The sequence below is a fragment of the Ctenopharyngodon idella genome, chromosome 1, assembly GCF_019924925.1.
Source record: "Ctenopharyngodon idella isolate HZGC_01 chromosome 1, HZGC01, whole genome shotgun sequence".
NCBI classification, from domain to species: Eukaryota; Metazoa; Chordata; class Actinopteri; order Cypriniformes; family Xenocyprididae; genus Ctenopharyngodon; species Ctenopharyngodon idella.
The window spans coordinates 6,992,444-7,014,633 of NC_067220.1; positions in this window are offsets into that span (position 1 = coordinate 6,992,444).

Sequence of the window (22,190 nt, forward strand, 5' to 3'; positions counted from 1 at the left end):
GGGAAGCGAACTGCCAATGCTCTGATCGTCTACACCTTTCAAGCTGTCACCGCTAGCCAGGGGAAGGGAGAGAGAGATGAGGAAATGATAGAGGAGGCATGAGAGAGCGATAGACGGATGGGGGAATGATAGAGGTTTCCAATCTGTCGTTCTCTGAGTCCAGAGAGCAGTGTCATGACAACTAGGATTTGGGTTTTGCTTTTTAAGTAAGATGATAAGTCAAGTGTTGTGTGCCGTTTGGAGATGAACTCGTGGTAGTGGATTATATTCCTCAAACTAAAATTACATATTTTGTAGTTATACATATATTTCCTATATGATGTATATATTCCTATATTTTTCAAATACACACAACTGGTATTGCTCAGGAGACTTTTCACTCAATATATTAATATGTACTGTATCTTATAGTTGACTAGTTATTTTGCATTTTTAGCAAAATTTTGGTTTAGTATTGTTTAGTATTATTAGCCTATATTTATGTTGTAATGTTTTTAATATTATATGTTCTACTATTTACAAACAACAAGTTGTTAATTAGAAGTTAGGTTCACATTTTCGTGTATATATCTATATATGCTTATATCTTTGTGCTTTAAAGGTACACCATGTAACTTTTTTTTTTTTCAAAATCAACTCAATTTAAATAAGTCAGGATATCATCAATGGAAGCTTGTTTCCACCGCAGAATAAAACAAGTTAAAAGCAATTCTGACTTTTTTTCTCGCAATTGTGAGTTTATATCTCGCAATTCTGACTTTTTTTGCAATTGTGTGTTACTTCTCGCAATTCTGACTTTTATTCTCATAATTGTGAGTTTATATCTCGTAATTCAGACTTTTTTTGCAATTGCGTGTTTACATCTCGCAGTTCTGACTTTTTTTCTCGTAATTGTGTTTACATCTCGCAATTCGGACTTTTTTTCGCAATTGTGAATTTATATCTCGTAATTCTGACTTTTTTTCTCATAATTGTGAGTTTATATCTCGTAATTCGGACTTTTTTTGCAATTGCGTGTTTACATCTCGCAGTTCTGACTTTTTTTCTCGTAATTGTGTTTACATCTCGTAATTCTGACTTTTTTCTCGCATTTGCAAGTTTGTATCTCGTAATTCTGACTTTTTTCTTGCAATTGCGAGTTTACATCTTGTAATTCTGAACTTTTTCTCGCAATTGCGAGTTTATATCTTGCAATTCTGACTTTTCCTCACAATTACGAGTTTCTATCTCGCAATTGGACTTTATAACTCACAATTGCGGGGGGAAAAAGTAAGAATTGTGAGATAAAAAGTCGCAATTACCTATTTTACTTTTCATTCAGTGGTGGAAACAAGCTTCCATATCATCAATCCTTCTTCCAAAACATGTTTTTTGTCTTACCTGATTCACTATGGTAAGCCTATAATAAGTGTTTATATTTTAGACCTGTTGGGATGTTTTTTTGCGAGAAATTGCATACATATGCCACTCGCCAGTACATGTTTCATCATATCCGTAAATAGAGAAAAGTTGCTCCTCTACTTTGATGCGTGTTTGATCACCCGTTTTAAACAAATGCCGAACAGAGGAGAGTCCGCTGGCAAAATGAGAACGAGACAGAGCTCTTAATAAAACAAGAATCAACATAAAACAAGGCTCAGCTTTTCAGAGATGGTGAGAACTGAGGGATTTGAAATGTTGTAAATGTGACATGGAGATGATGGTGTTTTTATTAGTCAACAGGTGAATGAGGTATTTTATTGAGTAGATAAATTGCCATATGCTGTCTAACAAAGTACATTGTAAAGCATTAGAAAGCATTAAACACAACTATCATCCACACAGTCACGCAGAGCCGAAGCACAACCAAAACAATGTTCTTCCACAAAATGAATGCAGTTTTGTTTTATAACCGCTAGAGGGTCAAAAGTTACATAGTGTACCTTTGATTAAGTTTTGGAATCAAAGAACAAATCAAAGACTGTTGTTTACAAACACTGAACCACAAACATCTAAGCTATTGAAGTTGGAGCGAGTTGAAGCGGTTGTCATGTCATAGTTTCCCCTCATCTAGTCAGATGACCTTGATGACCGGAAAACTGGTGGACAGTTTCCCAGAATTTTGGGATGTGCAAGTGCTCCATGACATGTTGTTAGTTAAACGGGGTAATTATTTGACATTTGCAAAGTTTTTGTAATGAATTCTGTCTGAACTCTTTCATGCTCAATGTTCATTTTTATTTTTATTGTTTTTTTGTGTGTTTTGAAGATGCAACAGCCATGAAATGGTTTCCATGGTTGTCTTTTAATTGACAGTTATAGACAAAAACAGTTTTGTCTATGAAAAAAAGATGAATATTAATCTAAATTAGTAGAAATTCATTATTGCAGATATAGTAACCAAAGCCAATAATAATACTAAATCATTACTTTTTGCAACCATTTTGCTGCAGTATTCTAACATATTTCAAAGTGAAGCAATGAGAAAACTGCAGGGCTTTAAATTTATCATAGGATTTTATCTATTGAATTAATTGTATCATGAAAAAGTAAGAAGGATTCATGACTGCATACGTAAAGGAAAGTTATTGTAGTAAAAGTTCTGTTCAGAAGTTTGGGGTCAGTTTTATTTTTACTTTTTTAAAGAAATTAATAGTTTTTTTCAGCAGGAAAAGACTTTTACATTTTACTCTGAAGACCGGAGCAATTGATGCTCAACTACATTTAAATAGAAATCAGTTATTTTACATTGTAATAATATTTCAAAGTCTTACAGTTATTAGTGTATTTGGTTTGTTTTACCCAGCATTTGGATCATTTTAACCCAACATTTTGGGTTGTTTTACCCAGCAGTTGGGTTGTTTTACCCAGCGGTTGGGTTGTTTTACCCAGCGGTTGGGTTGTTTTATTCCTGCATTTGGGTTGTTTTACTCAGCGGTTGGGTTGTTTTACCCAGCATTTGGGTTGTTTTACTCAGCGGTTGGGTTGTTTTAACCCAGCAGTTGGGTTGTTTTACCCAGCAGTTGGGTTGTTTTACTCAGCATTTGGGTTGTTTTAACCCAGCGGTTGGGTTGTTTTACCCAGCATTTGGGTTGTTTTACTCAGCATTTGGGTTGTTTTACTCAGCGGTTGGGTTGTTTTACCCAGCATTTGGGTTGTTTTACTCAGCATTTGGGTTGTTTTACTCAGCGGTTGGGTTGTTTTATTCCTGCATTTGGGTTGTTTTACTCAGCGGTTGGGTTGTTTTACCCAGCATTTGGGTTGTTTTACTCAGCGGTTGGGTTGTTTTACCCAGCAGTTGGGTTGTTTTACTCAGCATTTGGGTTGTTTTAACCCAGCGGTTGGGTTGTTTTACCCAGCATTTGGGTTGTTTTACTCAGCATTTGGGTTGTTTTACTCAGCGGTTGGGTTGTTTTACCCAGCATTTGGGTTGTTTTACTCAGCATTTGGGTTGTTTTACTCAGCGGTTGGGTTGTTTTACCCAGCATTTGGGTTGTTTTACTCAGCATTTGGGTTGTTTTACCCAGCATTTGGGTTGTTTTACTCAGCATTTGGGTTGTTTTACTCAGCGGTTGGGTTGTTTTAACCCAGCGGTTGGGTTGTTTTATTCCTGCATTTGGGTTGTTTTACTCAGCGGTTGGGTTGTTTTACCCAGCATTTGGGTTGTTTTACTCAGCGGTTGGGTTGTTTTACTCAGCATTTGGGTTGTTTTAACCCAGCGGTTGGGTTGTTTTACCCAGCATTTGGGTTGTTTTACCCAGCGGTTGGGTTGTTTTATTCCTGCATTTGGGTTGTTTTACCCAGCGGTTGGGTTGTTTTATTCCTGCATTTGGGTTGTTTTACTCAGCGGTTGGGTTGTTTTACTCAGCATTTGGGTTGTTTTAACCCAGCGGTTGGGTTGTTTTACCCAGCATTTGGGTTGTTTTACCCAGCGGTTGGGTTGTTTTATTCCTGCATTTGGGTTGTTTTACCCAGCGGTTGGGTTGTTTTATTCCTGCATTTGGGTTGTTTTAACCCAGCGGTTGGGTTGTTTTACCCAGCGGTTGGGTTGTTTTATTCCTGCATTTGGGTTGTTTTACTCAGCATTTGGGTTGTTTTACTCAGCATTTGGGTTGTTTTAACCCAGCGGTTGGGTTGTTTTACTCAGCATTTGGGTTGTTTTACTCAGCGGTTGGGTTGTTTTACCCAGCATTTGGGTTGTTTTACTCAGCATTTGGGTTGTTTTACCCAGCATTTGGGTTGTTTTACTCAGCATTTGGGTTGTTTTACTCAGCGGTTGGGTTGTTTTAACCCAGCGGTTGGGTTGTTTTATTCCTGCATTTGGGTTGTTTTACTCAGCGGTTGGGTTGTTTTACCCAGCATTTGGGTTGTTTTACTCAGCGGTTGGGTTGTTTTACTCAGCATTTGGGTTGTTTTAACCCAGCGGTTGGGTTGTTTTACCCAGCATTTGGGTTGTTTTACCCAGCGGTTGGGTTGTTTTATTCCTGCATTTGGGTTGTTTTACCCAGCGGTTGGGTTGTTTTATTCCTGCATTTGGGTTGTTTTACTCAGCGGTTGGGTTGTTTTACTCAGCATTTGGGTTGTTTTAACCCAGCGGTTGGGTTGTTTTACCCAGCATTTGGGTTGTTTTACCCAGCGGTTGGGTTGTTTTATTCCTGCATTTGGGTTGTTTTACCCAGCGGTTGGGTTGTTTTATTCCTGCATTTGGGTTGTTTTAACCCAGCGGTTGGGTTGTTTTACCCAGCGGTTGGGTTGTTTTATTCCTGCATTTGGGTTGTTTTACTCAGCATTTGGGTTGTTTTACTCAGCATTTGGGTTGTTTTAACCCAGCGGTTGGGTTGTTTTACTCAGCATTTGGGTTGTTTTAACCCAGCGGTTGGGTTGTTTTACTCAGCATTTGGGTTGTTTTAACCCAGCGGTTGGGTTGTTTTACCCAGCATTTGGGTTGTTTTACCCAGCATTTGGGTTGTTTTACCCAGCGGTTGGGTTGTTTTATTCCTGCATTTGGGTTGTTTTAACCCAGCGGTTGGGTTGTTTTACCCAGCATTTGGGTTGTTTTACCCAGCGGTTGGGTTGTTTTATTCCTGCATTTGGGTTGTTTTACTCAGCATTTGGGTTGTTTTAACCCAGCGGTTGTGTTGTTTTACCCAGCATTTGGGTTGTTTTATTCCTGCATTTGGGTTGTTTTACTCAGCGGTTGGGTTGTTTTACCCAGCATTTGGGTTGTTTTACCCAGCGGTTGGGTTGTTTTAACCCAGCGGTTGGGTTGTTTTATTCCTGCATTTGGGTTGTTTTACTCAGCGGTTGGGTTGTTTTAACCCAGCAGTTGAGTTGTTTTACCCAGCATTTGGGTTGTTTTACTCAGCGGTTGGGTCATTTTACTCAGCGGCTGGGTCATTTTAACCCAGCATTTGGGTTGTTTTACCCAGCGGTTGGGTTGTTTTACTCAGCATTTGGGCCGTTTTACTCAGCGGTTGGGTCGTTTTACAAAGCATTTGGGTCGTTTTACTCAGTGGTTGGATTGTTTTACTCAGCGGTTGGGTTGTTTTAACCCAGCATTTGGGTCCTTTTAACCCAGCGGTTGGGTTGTTTTAACCCAGTTAAATGTTGGTTCAACCTGCTGGGTAGTTTTATTTAACTCAACTATTGTTTAAAAATGACTGTATTGTTTGCTTAAAATGAACCCAAAATATGCTGAAAATTAACATTTATGTTTAATAAATTAACATTTATTAAATTGCTTATTAATAAATGTTCACCTTTTGATTATTATTGTTGCTTCTAGTAATTATGTGTCTGATTTTTAATTTCCAACCTATTTTGTGTTCATTTTAAGTCAGCCATATAGTAATTTTTAAACAATAGTTGAGTTAAATAAAACTGCCCAGCAGGTTGGTCAAACATTCAACAAACACATTCTGCGTTTGTCCATTTTCAGCCCAACTTGGGTTGTTTTTACCCCAGCATGTTTTAGAGTGCAGTGTATTAAGAAAGTAAATAAAGCCAAATTTTATTTCATGGCGAATATGACGATCAATTAAACGGTTATTTTTCTACAGTGCACCAACAAATTCAGCAACTACAGTTTATACACTTTTAAATGAAAAGATTTCCATCATGAGACAGCAAAATCATGGCACACAATCCAAAACCAAAACAGAGAAGGAAATCTGCATGCTTCAGTCGCTGTCCTCGAGTCTGAATATTTGTCACCTTGTCAGTTTTGGAGGTTTGGCGTGTCAAGGCATGCCCAGCGGGTGCCGTGGTGACAAAGGGCAGATGGTTGCCAGGACAACCCTGCGTGTGCGGGCGATGCCAGGCTGGTGCCACGCCGTGACCTAATAAAGCCGGCGCCATGTCGGGTTACGACCTGAAAACCGAGCGCGAAGGCCAGACAGATTGGCCGAGCAGCAGTAGGGCACAATGGGGCACATACTCTACAGACCGACTCCTAATGGATTAATGCGTATACTGGCGCTAGACCTCGCTGCGTTTATCTACACTTTCTACACATGCTGTCCTTCAACATGTTTTCTACTCAATCATGTGCCATAGTGTCATATTACGGTGATGTTTCCATCTGTAGCCGTGCATGTTATAAAAATAGGATCCACTTGTTGAAACTGTTGAAGGAATATTTTGTATCATCATTAATTTACTTGTTTGCATTGCTCTAATTCGCCATTCACTCGATACGAGTTTCCTTTCAGCAGCGTCATGATCTGAGTGCTTGTGGTTTGGGATTAAAGCATTGCAATCATATCGTTGGTATTAATGACATGTTTACATAGCAAATGCTCTTAACATGGTTGACGTGCTACTTGAAGGGCAGAAAATCCTGTCTTCACCTTGACAGATTCAATACAGCTGCTAATGCTAATAAGTCGGTGGCATATGCAAGGCTTTATAAGTGGGAAAAAAGTCAAATGCGCAGGGAGAATAAGCCAGCGACGGGACGGTCATGTTGAAAGGACTGTGGGTGACTCTGGGCTGTTGACTGTAGTTTGCATGTTGTTGTGCTCACATGAGCCACTAGCAAGTGCTCTTTTACTGTATTTGATCTGGCTTGTCCTCTTCAAACCTCTCAGTTGTGGAAGTGTTTTCATGTTCTGTTTGGATTCTGAGAGACTTCACTGCCCTTTAATAGCTCAAAAAACACGCTTTATGATTTAAATATCAACTTGAAACTCCATGACTTTTCCTACAGATATGAGAACAAAGCTTCAGGTTGATAAAATATTGCAAAAGTCCTTGAAGAATTTATTTACATATATATAAACCCATCAGACAAATATTATTATATATTATTATAGTACCTGAAAAAAACATTGTTGATTGATAAATAAATAAATATAAATAAATAAATAAATAAATATGGTAAAAAAAAACAGCTTAGTTTTAAATTATTATCTGTCTGTCTGTCGCTTTCTCACTTTCAATCCATCCATCCATTCATCCCTCCATCCATCTTTCGCTTTCTCTTCCCCATCCATCCATCCATCCATCGCTTTCACACTTTCCCATCCATCCATCCATCCATCTTTCGCTTTCTCACTTTCTCCATCCATCCATCCATCCATCCATCCATCCATCGCTTTCTCTTTCCCCATCCATCTGTCCATCTATCCATCCATCCATCCATCCATCGCTTTCACACTTTCCCATCCATCCATCCATCCATCCATCCATCCATCGCTTTCACACTTTCCCATCCATCCATCCATCGCTTTCTCTTTCCCCATCCATCTGTCCATCTATCCATCCATCCATCCATCTGTTGCTTTCTCACTTTCTTCATCCATCCATCCATCCGTCGCTTTCTCTATCCATCCATCCATCCTTCTATCCATCCATGCATCGATCCATTCATCCCTCCATCCATCTATCGCTTTCTCTTTCCCCATCCATCCATCCATCCATCCGTCGCTTTCACACTTTCCCCATTCATCCATCCATCTGTCGCTTTCTCACTTTCTCTATCCATCCATCCATCTGTCGCTTTCTCACTTTCTCCATCCATCCATCCATCGCTTTCTCTTTCCCCATCCATTTGTCCATCTATCCATCCATCTGTCGCTTTCTCACTTTCTCCATCCATCCATCCATCCATGCATCCATCCATCTGTCGCTTTGTCTTTCCCATCCATCTGTCCATCTATCCATCCATCCATGCATCGATCCATTCATCCCTCTATCCATCTCTTTCTCTTCCCCATCCATCTATCCATCCATCCGTCGCTTTCTCACTTTCCCTATCCATCCATCCATCCATCCATCTGTATCTGTTGCTTTCTCACTTTCCCTATCCATCCATCCATCCATCCATCTGTATCTGTTGCTTTCTCACTTTCCCTACCCATCCATCTATCCATCCATCCATACATACATCCGTATATCTGTTGCTTTCTCACTTTCCCTACCCATCCATCCATCCATCCATACATACATCCGTATATCTGTTGCTTTCTCACTTTCCCTATCCATCCATCCATTCATCCCTCCATCCATCCATTGCTTTCTCTTTCCCCATCCATCCATCCATCCGTCACTTTCTCACTTTCCCCATCCATCTATACATCCATCCATCCATCCATTCCTCCCTCCATCCATCTATCGCTTTCTCTTTCCACATTCATCCATCGTTCCATCCATCCATTCATCCCTCCATCCATCTATTGCTTTCTCTTTCCCCATCCATCCATCCATCTGTCACTTTCTCACTTTCCCCATCCATCTATACATCCATGCATCCATCCATCCAATCCTCCCTCCATCCATCCATCCATCTATCTATCACTTTCTCTTTCCCCATCCATCCATCCATCCATCCAACCATTCATCCACACATTCATACATCCATCCGTATATGTTGCTTTCTCACTTTCCCCATCCATCTATACATCCATGCATCCATCCATCCATTCCTCCCTCCATCCATCCATCCATCCATCTATCGCTTTCTTTCCCCATCCATCCATCCATCCATCCAACCATCCATCCACACATTCATACGTCCATCTGTATGTATGTTGCTTTCTCACTTTCCATATCCATCCATCCATCCATCCATCACTTTCTCTTTCCCCATCCATCCGTCCTGTCTGTCTGTCTGTCTGTCTGTCATTTTATCACTATCTATCTATCTATCTATCTATCTATCTATCTATTTATCCGTCTGTCTGTCTGTCAAGAGTCAGTCTCAACAGAACTTTCAATACAATGGAAGGATGGTATTTTTTAAATTAGCTGTGCTGCTTTCTACAAATGTGATTTCACTTAGATGGAGATTTGATCACAGAGTTTTTCTATTTGTTCCTATTGCCACATACCTTTGATAGAAGGTGACAGACTATGAGTGCAAGAACTTGTCCATAAAGAGGCTGTAATTTGGAAGTCTAATGTACGCTGAAGCCGAAATGGACACAGGTCATATTAAACATTCAGTATTTAATAAGAGTATTGTGCTGAATCTTCTTTCATCGGGTCAGATATTGACATTGGCAGAGTTCAGGTGCACTTCATTATGTATAATATTCTATGACATTAATTAAAGTAATTATGAGGCCGTGGAGGGCAAAGATAGCCGAGGAGATTAAAGGTATTATGTCATGATTTTGCCATTATCGTAGTACATAATTTCCACTTTAATTTGAATTAATTGTAAATTAATTGTATGCAACAGCGGTCGCAAAACATGTGGCTAATCTTTGCCCTCTGAAAAGGAGAGAGATAAAACGAACCCCTTCCTTTATACAGGTTAGAGTTAATTACATTTCATTTAATTATTTTTCTGTTACCAATTCAAATCTTTGCAGGCTAATACGTCTCCTCCCATCCGAGAAGAAATAAGAGGAGCAGAAACGGGATGGATTGAAAGAGAGCGGGGGGAAAAATGAAGCCTAAAATAATCGAGAGAGACTCTCTCTCTCTCTATTCATTCTCCTTCTCTCGTTGAGAATAAGTGAACTGTCAGCAAATTCTGGGGCAAAAATTAATTATTTCAGCATGATAAACCTTTTCATCTGCTTGACTCCTTCTACAGAAAAGCCAATTAATAATGTCAAACATGCTATCTCTCATGGGACGGGCCGTTGGCTAATGAGTGTGTTTACTATGTGGGCTGAGCGAAGTGAGTGCAGAGGCAAAACTTTGTCCTGATCACGACACACCTGTCAGACCAACACCTCATCACTGGCACGTCGAGGGCAAACCTCATTTTATACGCCACTCTTTTTTCCTCTGGAATTAACTGCGGTCCAGAGAGGCTCTCCAGGACTGCAGAGCTAATGGATGATTCACTTAATTATGGAGGCAGACTGGAGAAACACTCGTGTAATGATCTGCTGAAAGACATGACTGGGTCAGGACTGACTTAAGCTGGGTTGCAAATAGTGTACTATATACTCTGTACTTGTACTATACACTCAATAGTCTAGTGCAGGGATTGCCAACCTTTCTTTTTTTTTTTTTCGGCTTTTTTTGTTTTTGTCAACCGAACCCCTTTGACCTAAAATATTTACTAGAAGTAGTCCTTGAGATTTTGAAATCAAAATGGAAGTTTTTTTGCCTTTAAGTATGAATATGTTAGCCTTATAAGCTCGTAAACAATGACAAAATTCGCATTTGGAAAATATAAGCATTCAAAACTTACATTTTCTCACTTCTGCCAGTGTGGATCAACGGTTTTGATGACACACGCTGCAGCTTCTCATCAGATCTTCTGTCCAATCAAAAGCTCTCTAGAATCTGAAGCGTCCCGCCCCTGATGCTGAGGCTGAAATCAGTCACTTGTTCACACATTTACTGTTTTCTACATGGCGAATGGCACATATAGTGCCCTATATAAGGGATAGGGAACGATTCAGACAGTGTAAATATGCTTTCCATTGAGGCGAATGAAGTCTGGATTCGCAGTAGTGTCACGTGAACCGCCGCATCGCGCGCAGAGTCTGCCGGTTCAGAGACACGATAAAACAGAGCGAATCATATGCGCGAGTCGGCACATACCAGAAAACATATCGGACCCATTTGAATTCTGCACAGAATGATATATTTTAAAGCGATATGGAGGAGATTAGAGGAGAAACGGTTAGAGAACATGAGGAAACTGCGGGTTTACCGAACTTAACGGCTCTGGCCGACCTGTGATATAAACTAAACGCTATTGGCTGTTTTAAAAAAGGGGGAGGGGCTGTTCGATATGTCCCGCCCTGTCTCCCTGTTTCAGTTGAAATTATGCCAACACACTGAAAAATGCAAGGCACTTCAGTGGGCATTTAAGTTAATATTTCAGTCATTTAACATCACATTTGCATGTTCACTGTCTCTGATGACAGTAAACAAATAAAACATTTTATTTTGTGTAGTGAGGTTTTTTTTTTTGGCATGAATTTTAATGGAAATGTCAGGTTGGGACAAGTATCACGTGATTTATTATTTACGATTTCTGCCATTCAAAACAATGGTTTGATATTTTTTGGATGTTACGGTTTACATTTTGTTGTTTGGTGTTTATACTGTTTAATTTTGTTCTATAATTTAAAAGAACTTTAAATTTAGTCTATAATAGGGTACATGCCACGCTCTCAATTAGCCAGTTCCCATAAAGTGTGATTACATAGTTGTAATTCATGGATGCTTTGTAATTCAGACCTGGCTTTTTTGAAGAAGACATTGCAGAAGTGAAAGCAGCTTTAAAAAATAACATTGTAAAAAAAAAAAAAAAAAGTTATATAAGTGTAAAGCAACTCTTTTTATTGTATATAAAATATATATTTTACAAAAATAATTTGGACTCTAAAATTGCTAGAAAATCAAGGGCATATGTCTAACCAAGTTTGATATCACAAATATTTAGCTTTCTAAGGTTTGAAGGTACTGTTTCCATGTTAACGCTATGCCCAATTTCAAAACAAGATGATCTTTTGAGTGTTTAAGCTTTCAGATGATCCCTAATTTACTAGAATATGTGGAAAGATGCAATTTAAAAAAACAAAACAAAAACATGCCAAGTTTCCCACTACTGTTAACAGTAAAACTGACACTGACTGCTAAGGTCTATACAAAAAAATGACTTTCAAAAATAAATGCTCCCTGAGAAATATTCACTTAACTAGCACTGGTCCCCCTATAATAATAAATTATGTTTATTTTGTCCATGGCGTGATGCACACTTTGACTTTCCATTCCAGTGAGAGAGCAAGACATGCATCACTCTGTCTATTTCAGATTTTACAGTGTGACGCTGTTAACTGCACATCACATTTTACAGTGACATGTCTGGGAGACACGGCTGTAGTTTAGGGCAGTCCTCATACCATTTGTTAATTCTTTGGTCCCTCCTGGGTGTTCAGACACTGCGATCCAAACGGTTGTAGGATAAATATATAAGTGGTTATATTGAACATATGACCTTGATGGCACTTTGCAGAAAGAAATGAAACATAATGAATGATTATTGTTGATGGTTTGAGCGCTCTACTTTTAGCTGCATCACAAAGCTTGCTGTTGTAGTGGCCTGGAGTTGTAGAAATCAAGAAAAGAGCTGTCATTAGCATGTCTGGGCTAATGTGTGAAAACAGGCAGAGCATTTAATTCATCCAAGGAGAATTTTCTATCAGTGACACTTCTGCCGTTTTGGCCTCGTTGTGTGTGCATTCCCTACAGCTGACCAAATCAAAGTCCTGTCAATCATTTTTAGTCTGCTCATACATCATGCATATTTCTGGCTGTTTTGTAAGCTAATGATTTTTAATCCTTCTATCAATAAGAAGAGCTCCTGCAATTTTGATTTTGGCCCATTCTCAGGAAACGGTGCCATTTGAGTCTCCATGACTTGGAGCTGTTATAAATGGAAAATAAACATTACGTGTTAGAATAAACTCTTTTTAGTGTGTAATGCATAAGAAATAATGCAAAAGAAAATCTATCTATCTATCTATCTATCTATCTATTTCTTTAAAGGGGACCTATTATGCCTCTTTTCACAAGATGTAATATAATATGCAAATGAGCTGCTGCTCCCAGCCCCCTTTCCAGAAACGTCCAGTTTCATTCTAAAAGTTGTAACTTCTTCCTGAGTCTCTCCATCAGTGTCCGACTCCGGTTTGAACAATGTAAGGCTGAACACCGTTACTGACAATCCTCATTTTGGCTGCGTGAGATTCTCCAGCTTTGTTGTTGTTGAGCAACCGAAGCGTGAGCTGTTAAAGCTCCGCCCTCTTCTGGAAAGGGGGCTTGGAGCAGCAGCTCATTTGCATTTAAAGGGATACACACAAAAACTGTGTGTTTTTTTTGCTCACACCCAAATGGGGCAAATTTGATAAGCTATAATAAATGATTTGTGGGGTATTTTGAGCTGAAACTTCACAAACACACTCTGGAAACACCAAAGACTTATATTATATCTTGTGAAAAGGGCATTATTAGTCCCCTTTAATAATTGTCCATTAAAAAACACATCATGTACAGTAGTTACAGCCATAAAAGTTCAGCAGAAATAAAAATGTAAGCATATTAAATATTGTTTTTTTTTTTTTTTTAATTTCCAGGTTCAAATGGCACTGTTTCTTGAGAACGGACCTTTTATACATTAAAAATGAACTTATGAAAACCTTTCACAGTTATGCTTATGTATCCAAGTAGACTAGAGCAAACTAGAATTGGACATTTTTCCATTTTTCCATTAGCTAACATGTCACCTAATGTGTAAACAGAGATACATATCTGGTTTCACTTTTCTGCTCTCTGTTTGTCAGTCTGTCTCTCTCTCTCAGACACTAGTCGTACGTTGTTTGCACGTTGTTTAAGTGCTGTCCTCACACTAGCATTCCACCTCGCATCATCATCGCCTCAAACGCGGCGAGAGAGGGTGAGGCAAAACCACAGAAGTGACAGAAGTGCCAATTGTGGTGGCTGGGAGATGTGGACTTCCACATTCTTTCACGATCCGAGCAGTCGAGCTCCATCTGAGAGGCAAGTCGCGGCCATGCTTTATTTATCTCTTCGTTTTTGTGGTTTCACGGACGTTCCCGCCCAATATCGCCACATGCAACTCAGGTTCTTGTCATTGACGCGTCAGGAGTCTGAGTGTCGGTTTAATACCTCTCTATTGTACCTTTTCCTAGTTGTAAGCATGGAAAACAGTGGCTGCGCTGAAATAAACACACAACATCGATGCTTTGGGTTTGTGTGTCTGTTTTATCCTCCGCAGTCTTTGCATGTGGTAATGGTTTGGTTTTCTTTCAACTCGAAACAGACGCATTTGCCAGCAAATTTAAACATCATAAGAGGGCACTACTGGAAGATCTCCAGACAAACAGAATGAAAAGAACACACTGTAACTCAACTCCACTTTTATAATCATGTCTAAATCAACTACAGTTCAACTGAGGTGAGGCCAAGTCTGTGATCTTCCAATCCGATGGAAGCCATCGTCATAATTTTGTGGCATTTTATCTTTGGGGTTTTGCATGGGTTAACTTACTTATGAATGACACATTCGATTAAGCTGTTTTAGAATTTGGCAAAATGAAGATAAAATGAAAAGCATTAAATCCTAAATTCAAGCAGGAGGTGTACAACAGTTCCCATAAATGCTTTGGTTGCCCAAACTGGAATTACAATCTGGCCTTTATACTTCAGGACAGACGATGTACTTGGCCTGCACGATCTGAATATTAAAACGTAAATCAAATTGCAATATTTACCCATATTGGAGCTTTTAACCTTTGCAAATAGAGAACTCAGAAACAACATGGCCTAAATTCAACCTTTCATGTAGTGATTAAGAGTGATTTTCAGCTTCAGTAGATAAACAAAACATGTAATTTGCATTCAAATATTTTTAATAATGAATTTGAAATAAATATTGTGTAAAATATGTTTACATTTACTCATTTAGCAGACACCTTTATCCAAAATGTTTAGAATTTGTGGACTTCCATTAAAATAAGTATGTGTATATATATTTATGTGTGTTTTTGTCTATATATAGATAAAATAATTAAAACAATTAAAGTAATTAATAAACAATATTAAAGAATATAGTATTATTTTATATTATAGTATATGGATGGATGGATGGATGGAACGACTGACGAACGGACGGACAGACAGATAGATAGATGGAACAATAGATAGATGGAACGATAGATAGATAGATAGATAGATAGATAGATAGATGGATAGATGGATGGAACAATAGATAGAACGATAGATAGATAGAACGATAGATAGATAGATAGATAGATAGATAGATAGATAGATAGATAGATAGAAGATGGATGGATGGATGGATGGATGGATGGAACGATAGATAGACAGATAGCGCGATAGAGCAAGCGATAGACAGATAGATAGATCGAATGAATGATGGATGGATGCAATGATAGATAGATAGATAGAACGATGGATGGATGGATGGAACGATAGATAGAGCGATAGATCGAACAATAGATTGATAGAACGAATGAGCAAATGAACAAACGATGGATGGGTGGATGGATGGAAAGATAGATAGATAGAACGATAGATAGAACAATAGATAGAATGATAGATTGATAGAACGATAGATTGATAGGACGGACGAACAATGGATGGATGGATGGATGGATGGATAAATGGAACGACAGATAGACAGAGCGACAGATCAAACAATAGACTGAACGATAGATAAAAAGATAGATAGATAGATCGAACAAACGGTGGATGGAAGGATGGATGGAACGAGAGATAGAATGATAGATAGAATGATAGATCGAACGATAGATTGATAGATAGATAGAACGATGGATGATGGATGGATGGAGCGATAGATAGAGCGATAGATCGAACGATAGATTGATAGAACAAACGATAGATAGATAGATAGATAGATAGATAGATAGATAGAATGATGGATGGATGGAACGATAGATAGAGCGATAGATCGAACAACAGATTGATAGAACGAACGAACAAAGAAACGATATATATCAATCGATCACTCGCTGTCAATCGTTAAAACACTCATATTGGCCAAACTTAACCAAATCCCTCAAACTGAAGAATAAATGCAGTGAAATCTTCTCTCAGAGTTCATCCGCGATGACGCAGGGTGACGGTCCACTGTTTTCCACCCCAGTCTGGGCAGGTGCCACAAAAGGTCAAAGTTCACAAGCCAGCACATGACTCAAGCTCTCACAGTGGGAGCTTTAACAGTCCCGAGGGACGAGGCACCTGTTCAGCATGTGGGAGGTAGGAAAAGCAATCAGACCTTTAGCCCCAGCCAGTGGACACACAGCAGCCATAGTCCAACATGCGAAGGGCAGGAGGAATCTGTGGAATGTTGGGCCGGTGATGATGATGATGTATGGAGGAGAGGGAGAGAGACAGACACCTTGCACGCTGCACCTGTACCGGAGGGTAGAGTTACAAGTCTAGCACAAGGCCACAGGAGGAATGTGTTTAGCTTCTGAAGCAGGCCCACACCGGTGGACACCAGCAGATGGGCAGCTGAGAGCTGGCTTAAATTAGACACACATATGCGCTCACACACACTCTCACTCGCAAAAATAGAGGGTCTTGAAGATGTGGTTATTTGCATACACTTTCCTGGCACTCTCCACCACCTGCTCCATCATACTTACAGGTGCGGGACTCTTCATTCCAGAGATCAGTAAACATAGACAGGTTGCACAATTAGTCATGCTTTACGCAAAGGTCAACAGTTGGCGTGGCTGGGTTTGGAATAAACTTGTTGTTTTAAAGAGGCTTTAATGACAGCTATTTGTGTGGAAAGAACACAAAAGAAGATATTTTGAAGAGTTGATGGGCCCAATTGACTTCCATAGAATTTTTTTTCTCCATACTATAGAAGTCAATGGTTACCGACATTCTTCAAAATATCGTAAAGACAGAAACTCATACAGGTTTGAGGGTGAGTAAATGATGGCAGAATTTTCATTTTTGGGTGAACTGTCCCTTTAAGTAAGTTTTTTTTTAATAGACATTTATAATGTTACAAAAGAGTTCTATTTCAAATAATGCTGTTCTTTTGAACTTCCTATTCATCAAAGAATCCTAAAAAATATAATGTTTAACTTTTTCCACAAAAAAATTAAGCAGCACAACTGTTTTCAACATGTTTCTTGAGCATCAAATCAGCATATTTGAATGATTTCTGAAGGATCATGTGACACTAAAGAATAAAATATTTTAAATTGCAATAATATTTCACACTATTAATGTATTTCTGATCGAATAAATGCAGCCTTGATGAGCATGAGAGACTTCTTTCAAAAACATTTAAAAATCTTACTGACTTCAAAGTTTTGAACGGTGGTGTGGGGATGAGGTAAACTCCAGCTGCATTAAAAAAGTCCAGTTTCATTCTAAAAGTTGTAACTTCTTCCTGAGTCTCTCCATCAGTGTCGACTCCGGTTTAAACAATGTAAGGCTGAACACCGTTACTGACAATCCTCATTTTGGCTGCGTGAGATTCTCCAGTTTTGTTGTTGTTGAGCAACCGAAGCGCGAGCTGTTAAAGCTCTGCCCTCTTCTGGAAAGCGGGCGGGAGCAGCAGCTCATTTGCATTTTTAAGGGACACACACAAAAATGACGTGTTTTTGCTTTTTCATAGAGTGGCCATAATCAAAACCTGCCAAAAGAGCTCTTTAGCTCTGCCCACTCTCATGAAGCGCCACAAATGTCTCCCCACGCTCTTAAAATACTTAAATATTTGTACATATGTGCATATTTGATTGTAATGAACTTAAAATATATTGTTTTTATATATACAATCAACACTTTTAAATGAGTAGTTTTATATTTCTCCATCATTTTTAATTCAATTACACTGTAAAAAAGAATTGTTGTTTTGACCTTAAAAAAGTAAGTTACCTGGTTGCCTTAAAATTTTAAGTTCATTGAAATAAAACATTTGAGTTAATACAATGAAGTCGATTGGTCTGATCAACAGAAACTCAAAATATTATGTTATTTGAACCACAATAATTATTTAAGTTAGTTTGACAAAAGAAAAAGTGTTATGATAACAAATCATGAAAATAATTTTTTACAGTGTACCACTATATTTTCATCTCCTGTAAAGACAGACCTAATGTGAGCTACGAGGTTGTAAATCAAAGCTATTTGCTTCTGTTGAAGCTGTCAACCTACATTATTTCAACTCATTTTTTAAAATAATTGTTTAACAACAGAATTTGCGGTGAAAACTACATTACCCATGATGCTGTACAGAAAATTCCACCAATCATAGAGTCGCCACAATCAAAACCTGCCAAAAGAGCTCTTTAGCTCTGCCCACGCCCATGAAGAACTATGAATGACGTAATCGAGCTCTCAAAATATTTGTACATATGTGCATAATAAACTTAAAATATATAGTTTATATATATATATATACTGTATATATATATATATATATACTGTATATATATATATATATACTATATATATACAGTATATATAATAAACATTTTTTAATGAGTAGTTTTATATTTCTTAATTTTGTGGGTTAATTTTCGTTTTTAATTCGATTATGCTGTTCACAATGCTTCATGGGATTGTAGTTCTTTCCCTCACTAAAGCCGTTAAATACACTTTGTATTTTTGTCCAATTTTCAAACACTTTTTTGCTTCAAATCAAATTTTGTAATGTTGTGATTCTCCTCGTAGCTGGTTGGCTGGGTTCATGGCTTAACGCTTTAACAAACACTTTTTTGAAATCCCTATGGGAGAAATGAATGGAAAAAATACTTGTGGAACAAGCGCCGCTGAAAAAGTGGGCGGGCCCTGTTGCACTCTATTGCATAATAATCGACCGAATCAGAATCAAGGGATGTTTAATAGTAATAACAATTCTTAGTGACAGCAACACTGTAACATTTTCTCTTCATAAACATCGTCTAAGGAAATCAAGACCTTGGAGCTAATTGGAAATGTTCCAAAATGTATCAGACACTCACTAATTTTATACGTCAGTCTGAACTGTGGACTGTGACTGCAGGCGACAAACGCAAAGCTTGTATTACATCCACAGAATAAATTTATGCAACCAAAACGCTCTCATAAACAAAGGTCCCAAGTGCCCGTGAGTGAGAGCGCTCTTATAAATGTTCAGCCTGGCACATTACAAACTTGAAGGGAGAAAGCGTGCTTTGGCCTCTGGAGGCAACATAATTAAATTATAATCAGCACGGATTAATTAATCTATAATATTTATTCCTCTGTTTCGAGAAGAAGGCAGCGCAATGAAGGGTATTTGTGTTCACTCCTCATTGTCTTAATAATGGAGGAGAAAGCGACGAGGGGGAAACTCAACAAGGCCCCTTGACGCCGCAGCCAGAAGGTTATTGCTGATATCACATGCGCTGAAAGCACTTATCACACACAACAAATAATTAAGGGGCTGATAATAAGAAAATTAACATTGGCTTTGTCTGCGTTTGTTTTGTGAGGCGCCTCATTGTGATGAAGGCTTTAGGCGACCCAGAATAAATTACCCGGGTAAGTCGCGCCGCAGCATGCAGAAGAGATGTAGTCATTAGACTGGTGATAAGTGGCAGTGAAAGGGAGAAGGCCCTTCCATTCACTCCAAATTATTTGAAGCCAAAGCCTCAGATCAAATGATTTGGTCCACGGAGACTTCAGCGGGGCTGCTGAGGGCATAAAAGAGAAATAAATAAATAAATAAATGTCCTGGACTGTATGCTAAGACAAGATGAACAAATTAATCCTCTAAAACAGACCTTTATTAATATACTTAGTGTTATTAAATGGGTCATTCTAAAAAAAATTTAAAAAAGTACCCATACAGTATAGTGTTGTCACGATACTAAAATTATGACTTCGATACAATACCTGACTAATATACAAGATATATCGATACTGAATCGATACAACGGTAAAAACTAAAACAGTAAAAGTTAAAACTGAATAATATGAAAGAACTTAAAATTCATTGTTTTATAAATTTATTCACTCACTTGACTAGCATGTTCCTGCCCTGCTTTTTAACCTTCCCCTCCCCTTTACATTGTGAACATCTTTACAGAGATGTTTGCAACAATCCCATTATCAATCATGTTAACAGGCTGGGATAGGGGTGGGTGATATGACCAAAATCTTATTTCATGATATATTTAAAGGGGACCTATAATGCCTCTTTTACAAGATGTAATATAAGTCTCTAACGTCTCCAGAATGTGTCTGTGAAGTTTCAGCTCAAAATACCCCACAGATCATTTATTATAGCTTGTCAAATTTGCCCCTATTTGGGTGTGAGTAAAAACACAGCGTTTTTGTGTGTCCCTTTAAATGCAAATGAGCTGCTGCTCCCGGCCCCCTTTCCAGAAGAGGGCGGAGCTTTAACAGCTCACGCTTCGGTTGCTCAACAACAACAAAGCTGGAGAATCTCACGCAGCCAAAATGAGGATTGTCAGTAACGGTGTTCAGCCTTACATTGTTCAAACTGGAGTCGAACACTGATGGAGAGACTCAGGAAGAAGTTACAACTTTTAGAATGAAACTGGATTTTTCTGAATGGTTAGTGAATAAATTTATGTAGTTGCTGTGGAGTTGATTCAATCCATTGACTAGCATGTGCCGTCATGTTTTTCTTTTGTGGTAATGTTGGTAACAACACTCTACTACAACAAGCCCAACATGACCTCGCCCCCTTTGTTGCATGTTCTCGGGGGTGGGTTTATGTAAATTTTGGAGTTTGTGATGTCACCAACCCAGGAAGAAGCTCATTGTAGTTCCTACCAGCCGTTTGTTGTAGTCCTTAAAAAGTGATTTCTGTAAAAGAAAATATCTCCCTTTGCATTGAACTTTGAGCGTCGTAACTTTGCAGATGTTGTTTATGCTCAAACAGCAACATTACACACTAACTGAAGTTTAGAAAGTGAAATCATAATCAAGGACCCCTTTAATAGCCACAGCCATCAACTTCAACACAAGGAATAACTATCCACCACAGTCTTCTAATACCCTCTGCACGGACTCTAGCCAGATATACACAGTGAAAGAAGGCGTAGAATCTGAACTCTCTATGATGTTTGAACTTTCTCTGATTGGCACCGCTGCTCTGTAGCGACTGCCATCCTGCTGATCACGTCGCAGGGAAGAGCAAGATCCCAACAAGTTTAGGAAGCAGTGGTGACAGTGCATTGTCTTCCAACAATACCGCGCAGACAGTGGGCAAAGGAGATGGAGGAGAGCGGAGGCGATGGGGGACAATAGTGAGGAAGAGACACGCATGAACAGTTGCTGCTTCTTTTATGTCGCTCGTCTAGACAGCGATGTTCCACCCCAAAAGTTTTTTTGCAAAACAAATGAAAGGGTGAGGTGTGAAAGTGATCTCCAATGAGGAGCTGAGAACCTTCTACCCCCTTGATAACCGCAGAGCTTTCTAGCTTTGAGCTGTATCTCTATATGCTATATGTCTCAAACTTTGGTATAATGTTCCCATAATTGTCTGCTTCAAATTAAAATACTTTAGAAATCAACAACCACGATATTTTAGTGTCAAAGTGTGCTGTTCAACCTACCTCAGTACCAGGCTTAGTTTTATTGCTAATATACCATCAGTCACATCAGTAAATTTGTTGTGGTGATTAAATTGTCATTGTTATTGTAAACTGCAAATAAAAGTGGAAACAACTACACTGTAAGAAATAAAATCCATATGAAAACAGAAAATGTTCACTATGCGTTTATGTATATATTTATGTATGCATGTAAGTATTTGGTTCCACACTCCAATCCAGAAGGGGGCGCGCGAGTTAATGCATTGTAGCCTAACCACTTTTAACCAGCATTAATCACTAATAATCGCAATAAGCTCTGTTTTTTTGTTACTTTCGATAAGAAACAAAGTATCATCTTTCAAATTCTGACGATTTTATCACGAAATTTAAACGATAAATGCCGTTTTGACGCTTTTTGATGTTTCATAACAGATCGCTGTATAGGCGCCTCAGTTCAACCGGCAGCGCGGACCGCGAGTGAACGCGATCATCTCTTCCTCTTCACTACTAGTTACAGAATAAACATGAATGAACATCTGAAGGTATGTTGAAAGATACAGTACAACCTTTTCTGAAACGATCATATCTCTTGTAATCGCCCAATCAGTGTTTCAACCGCTGAAAGACGTCAATAAAACAGCTTGTAAACAATGTCACTAGCATTAGCCTACATTTACC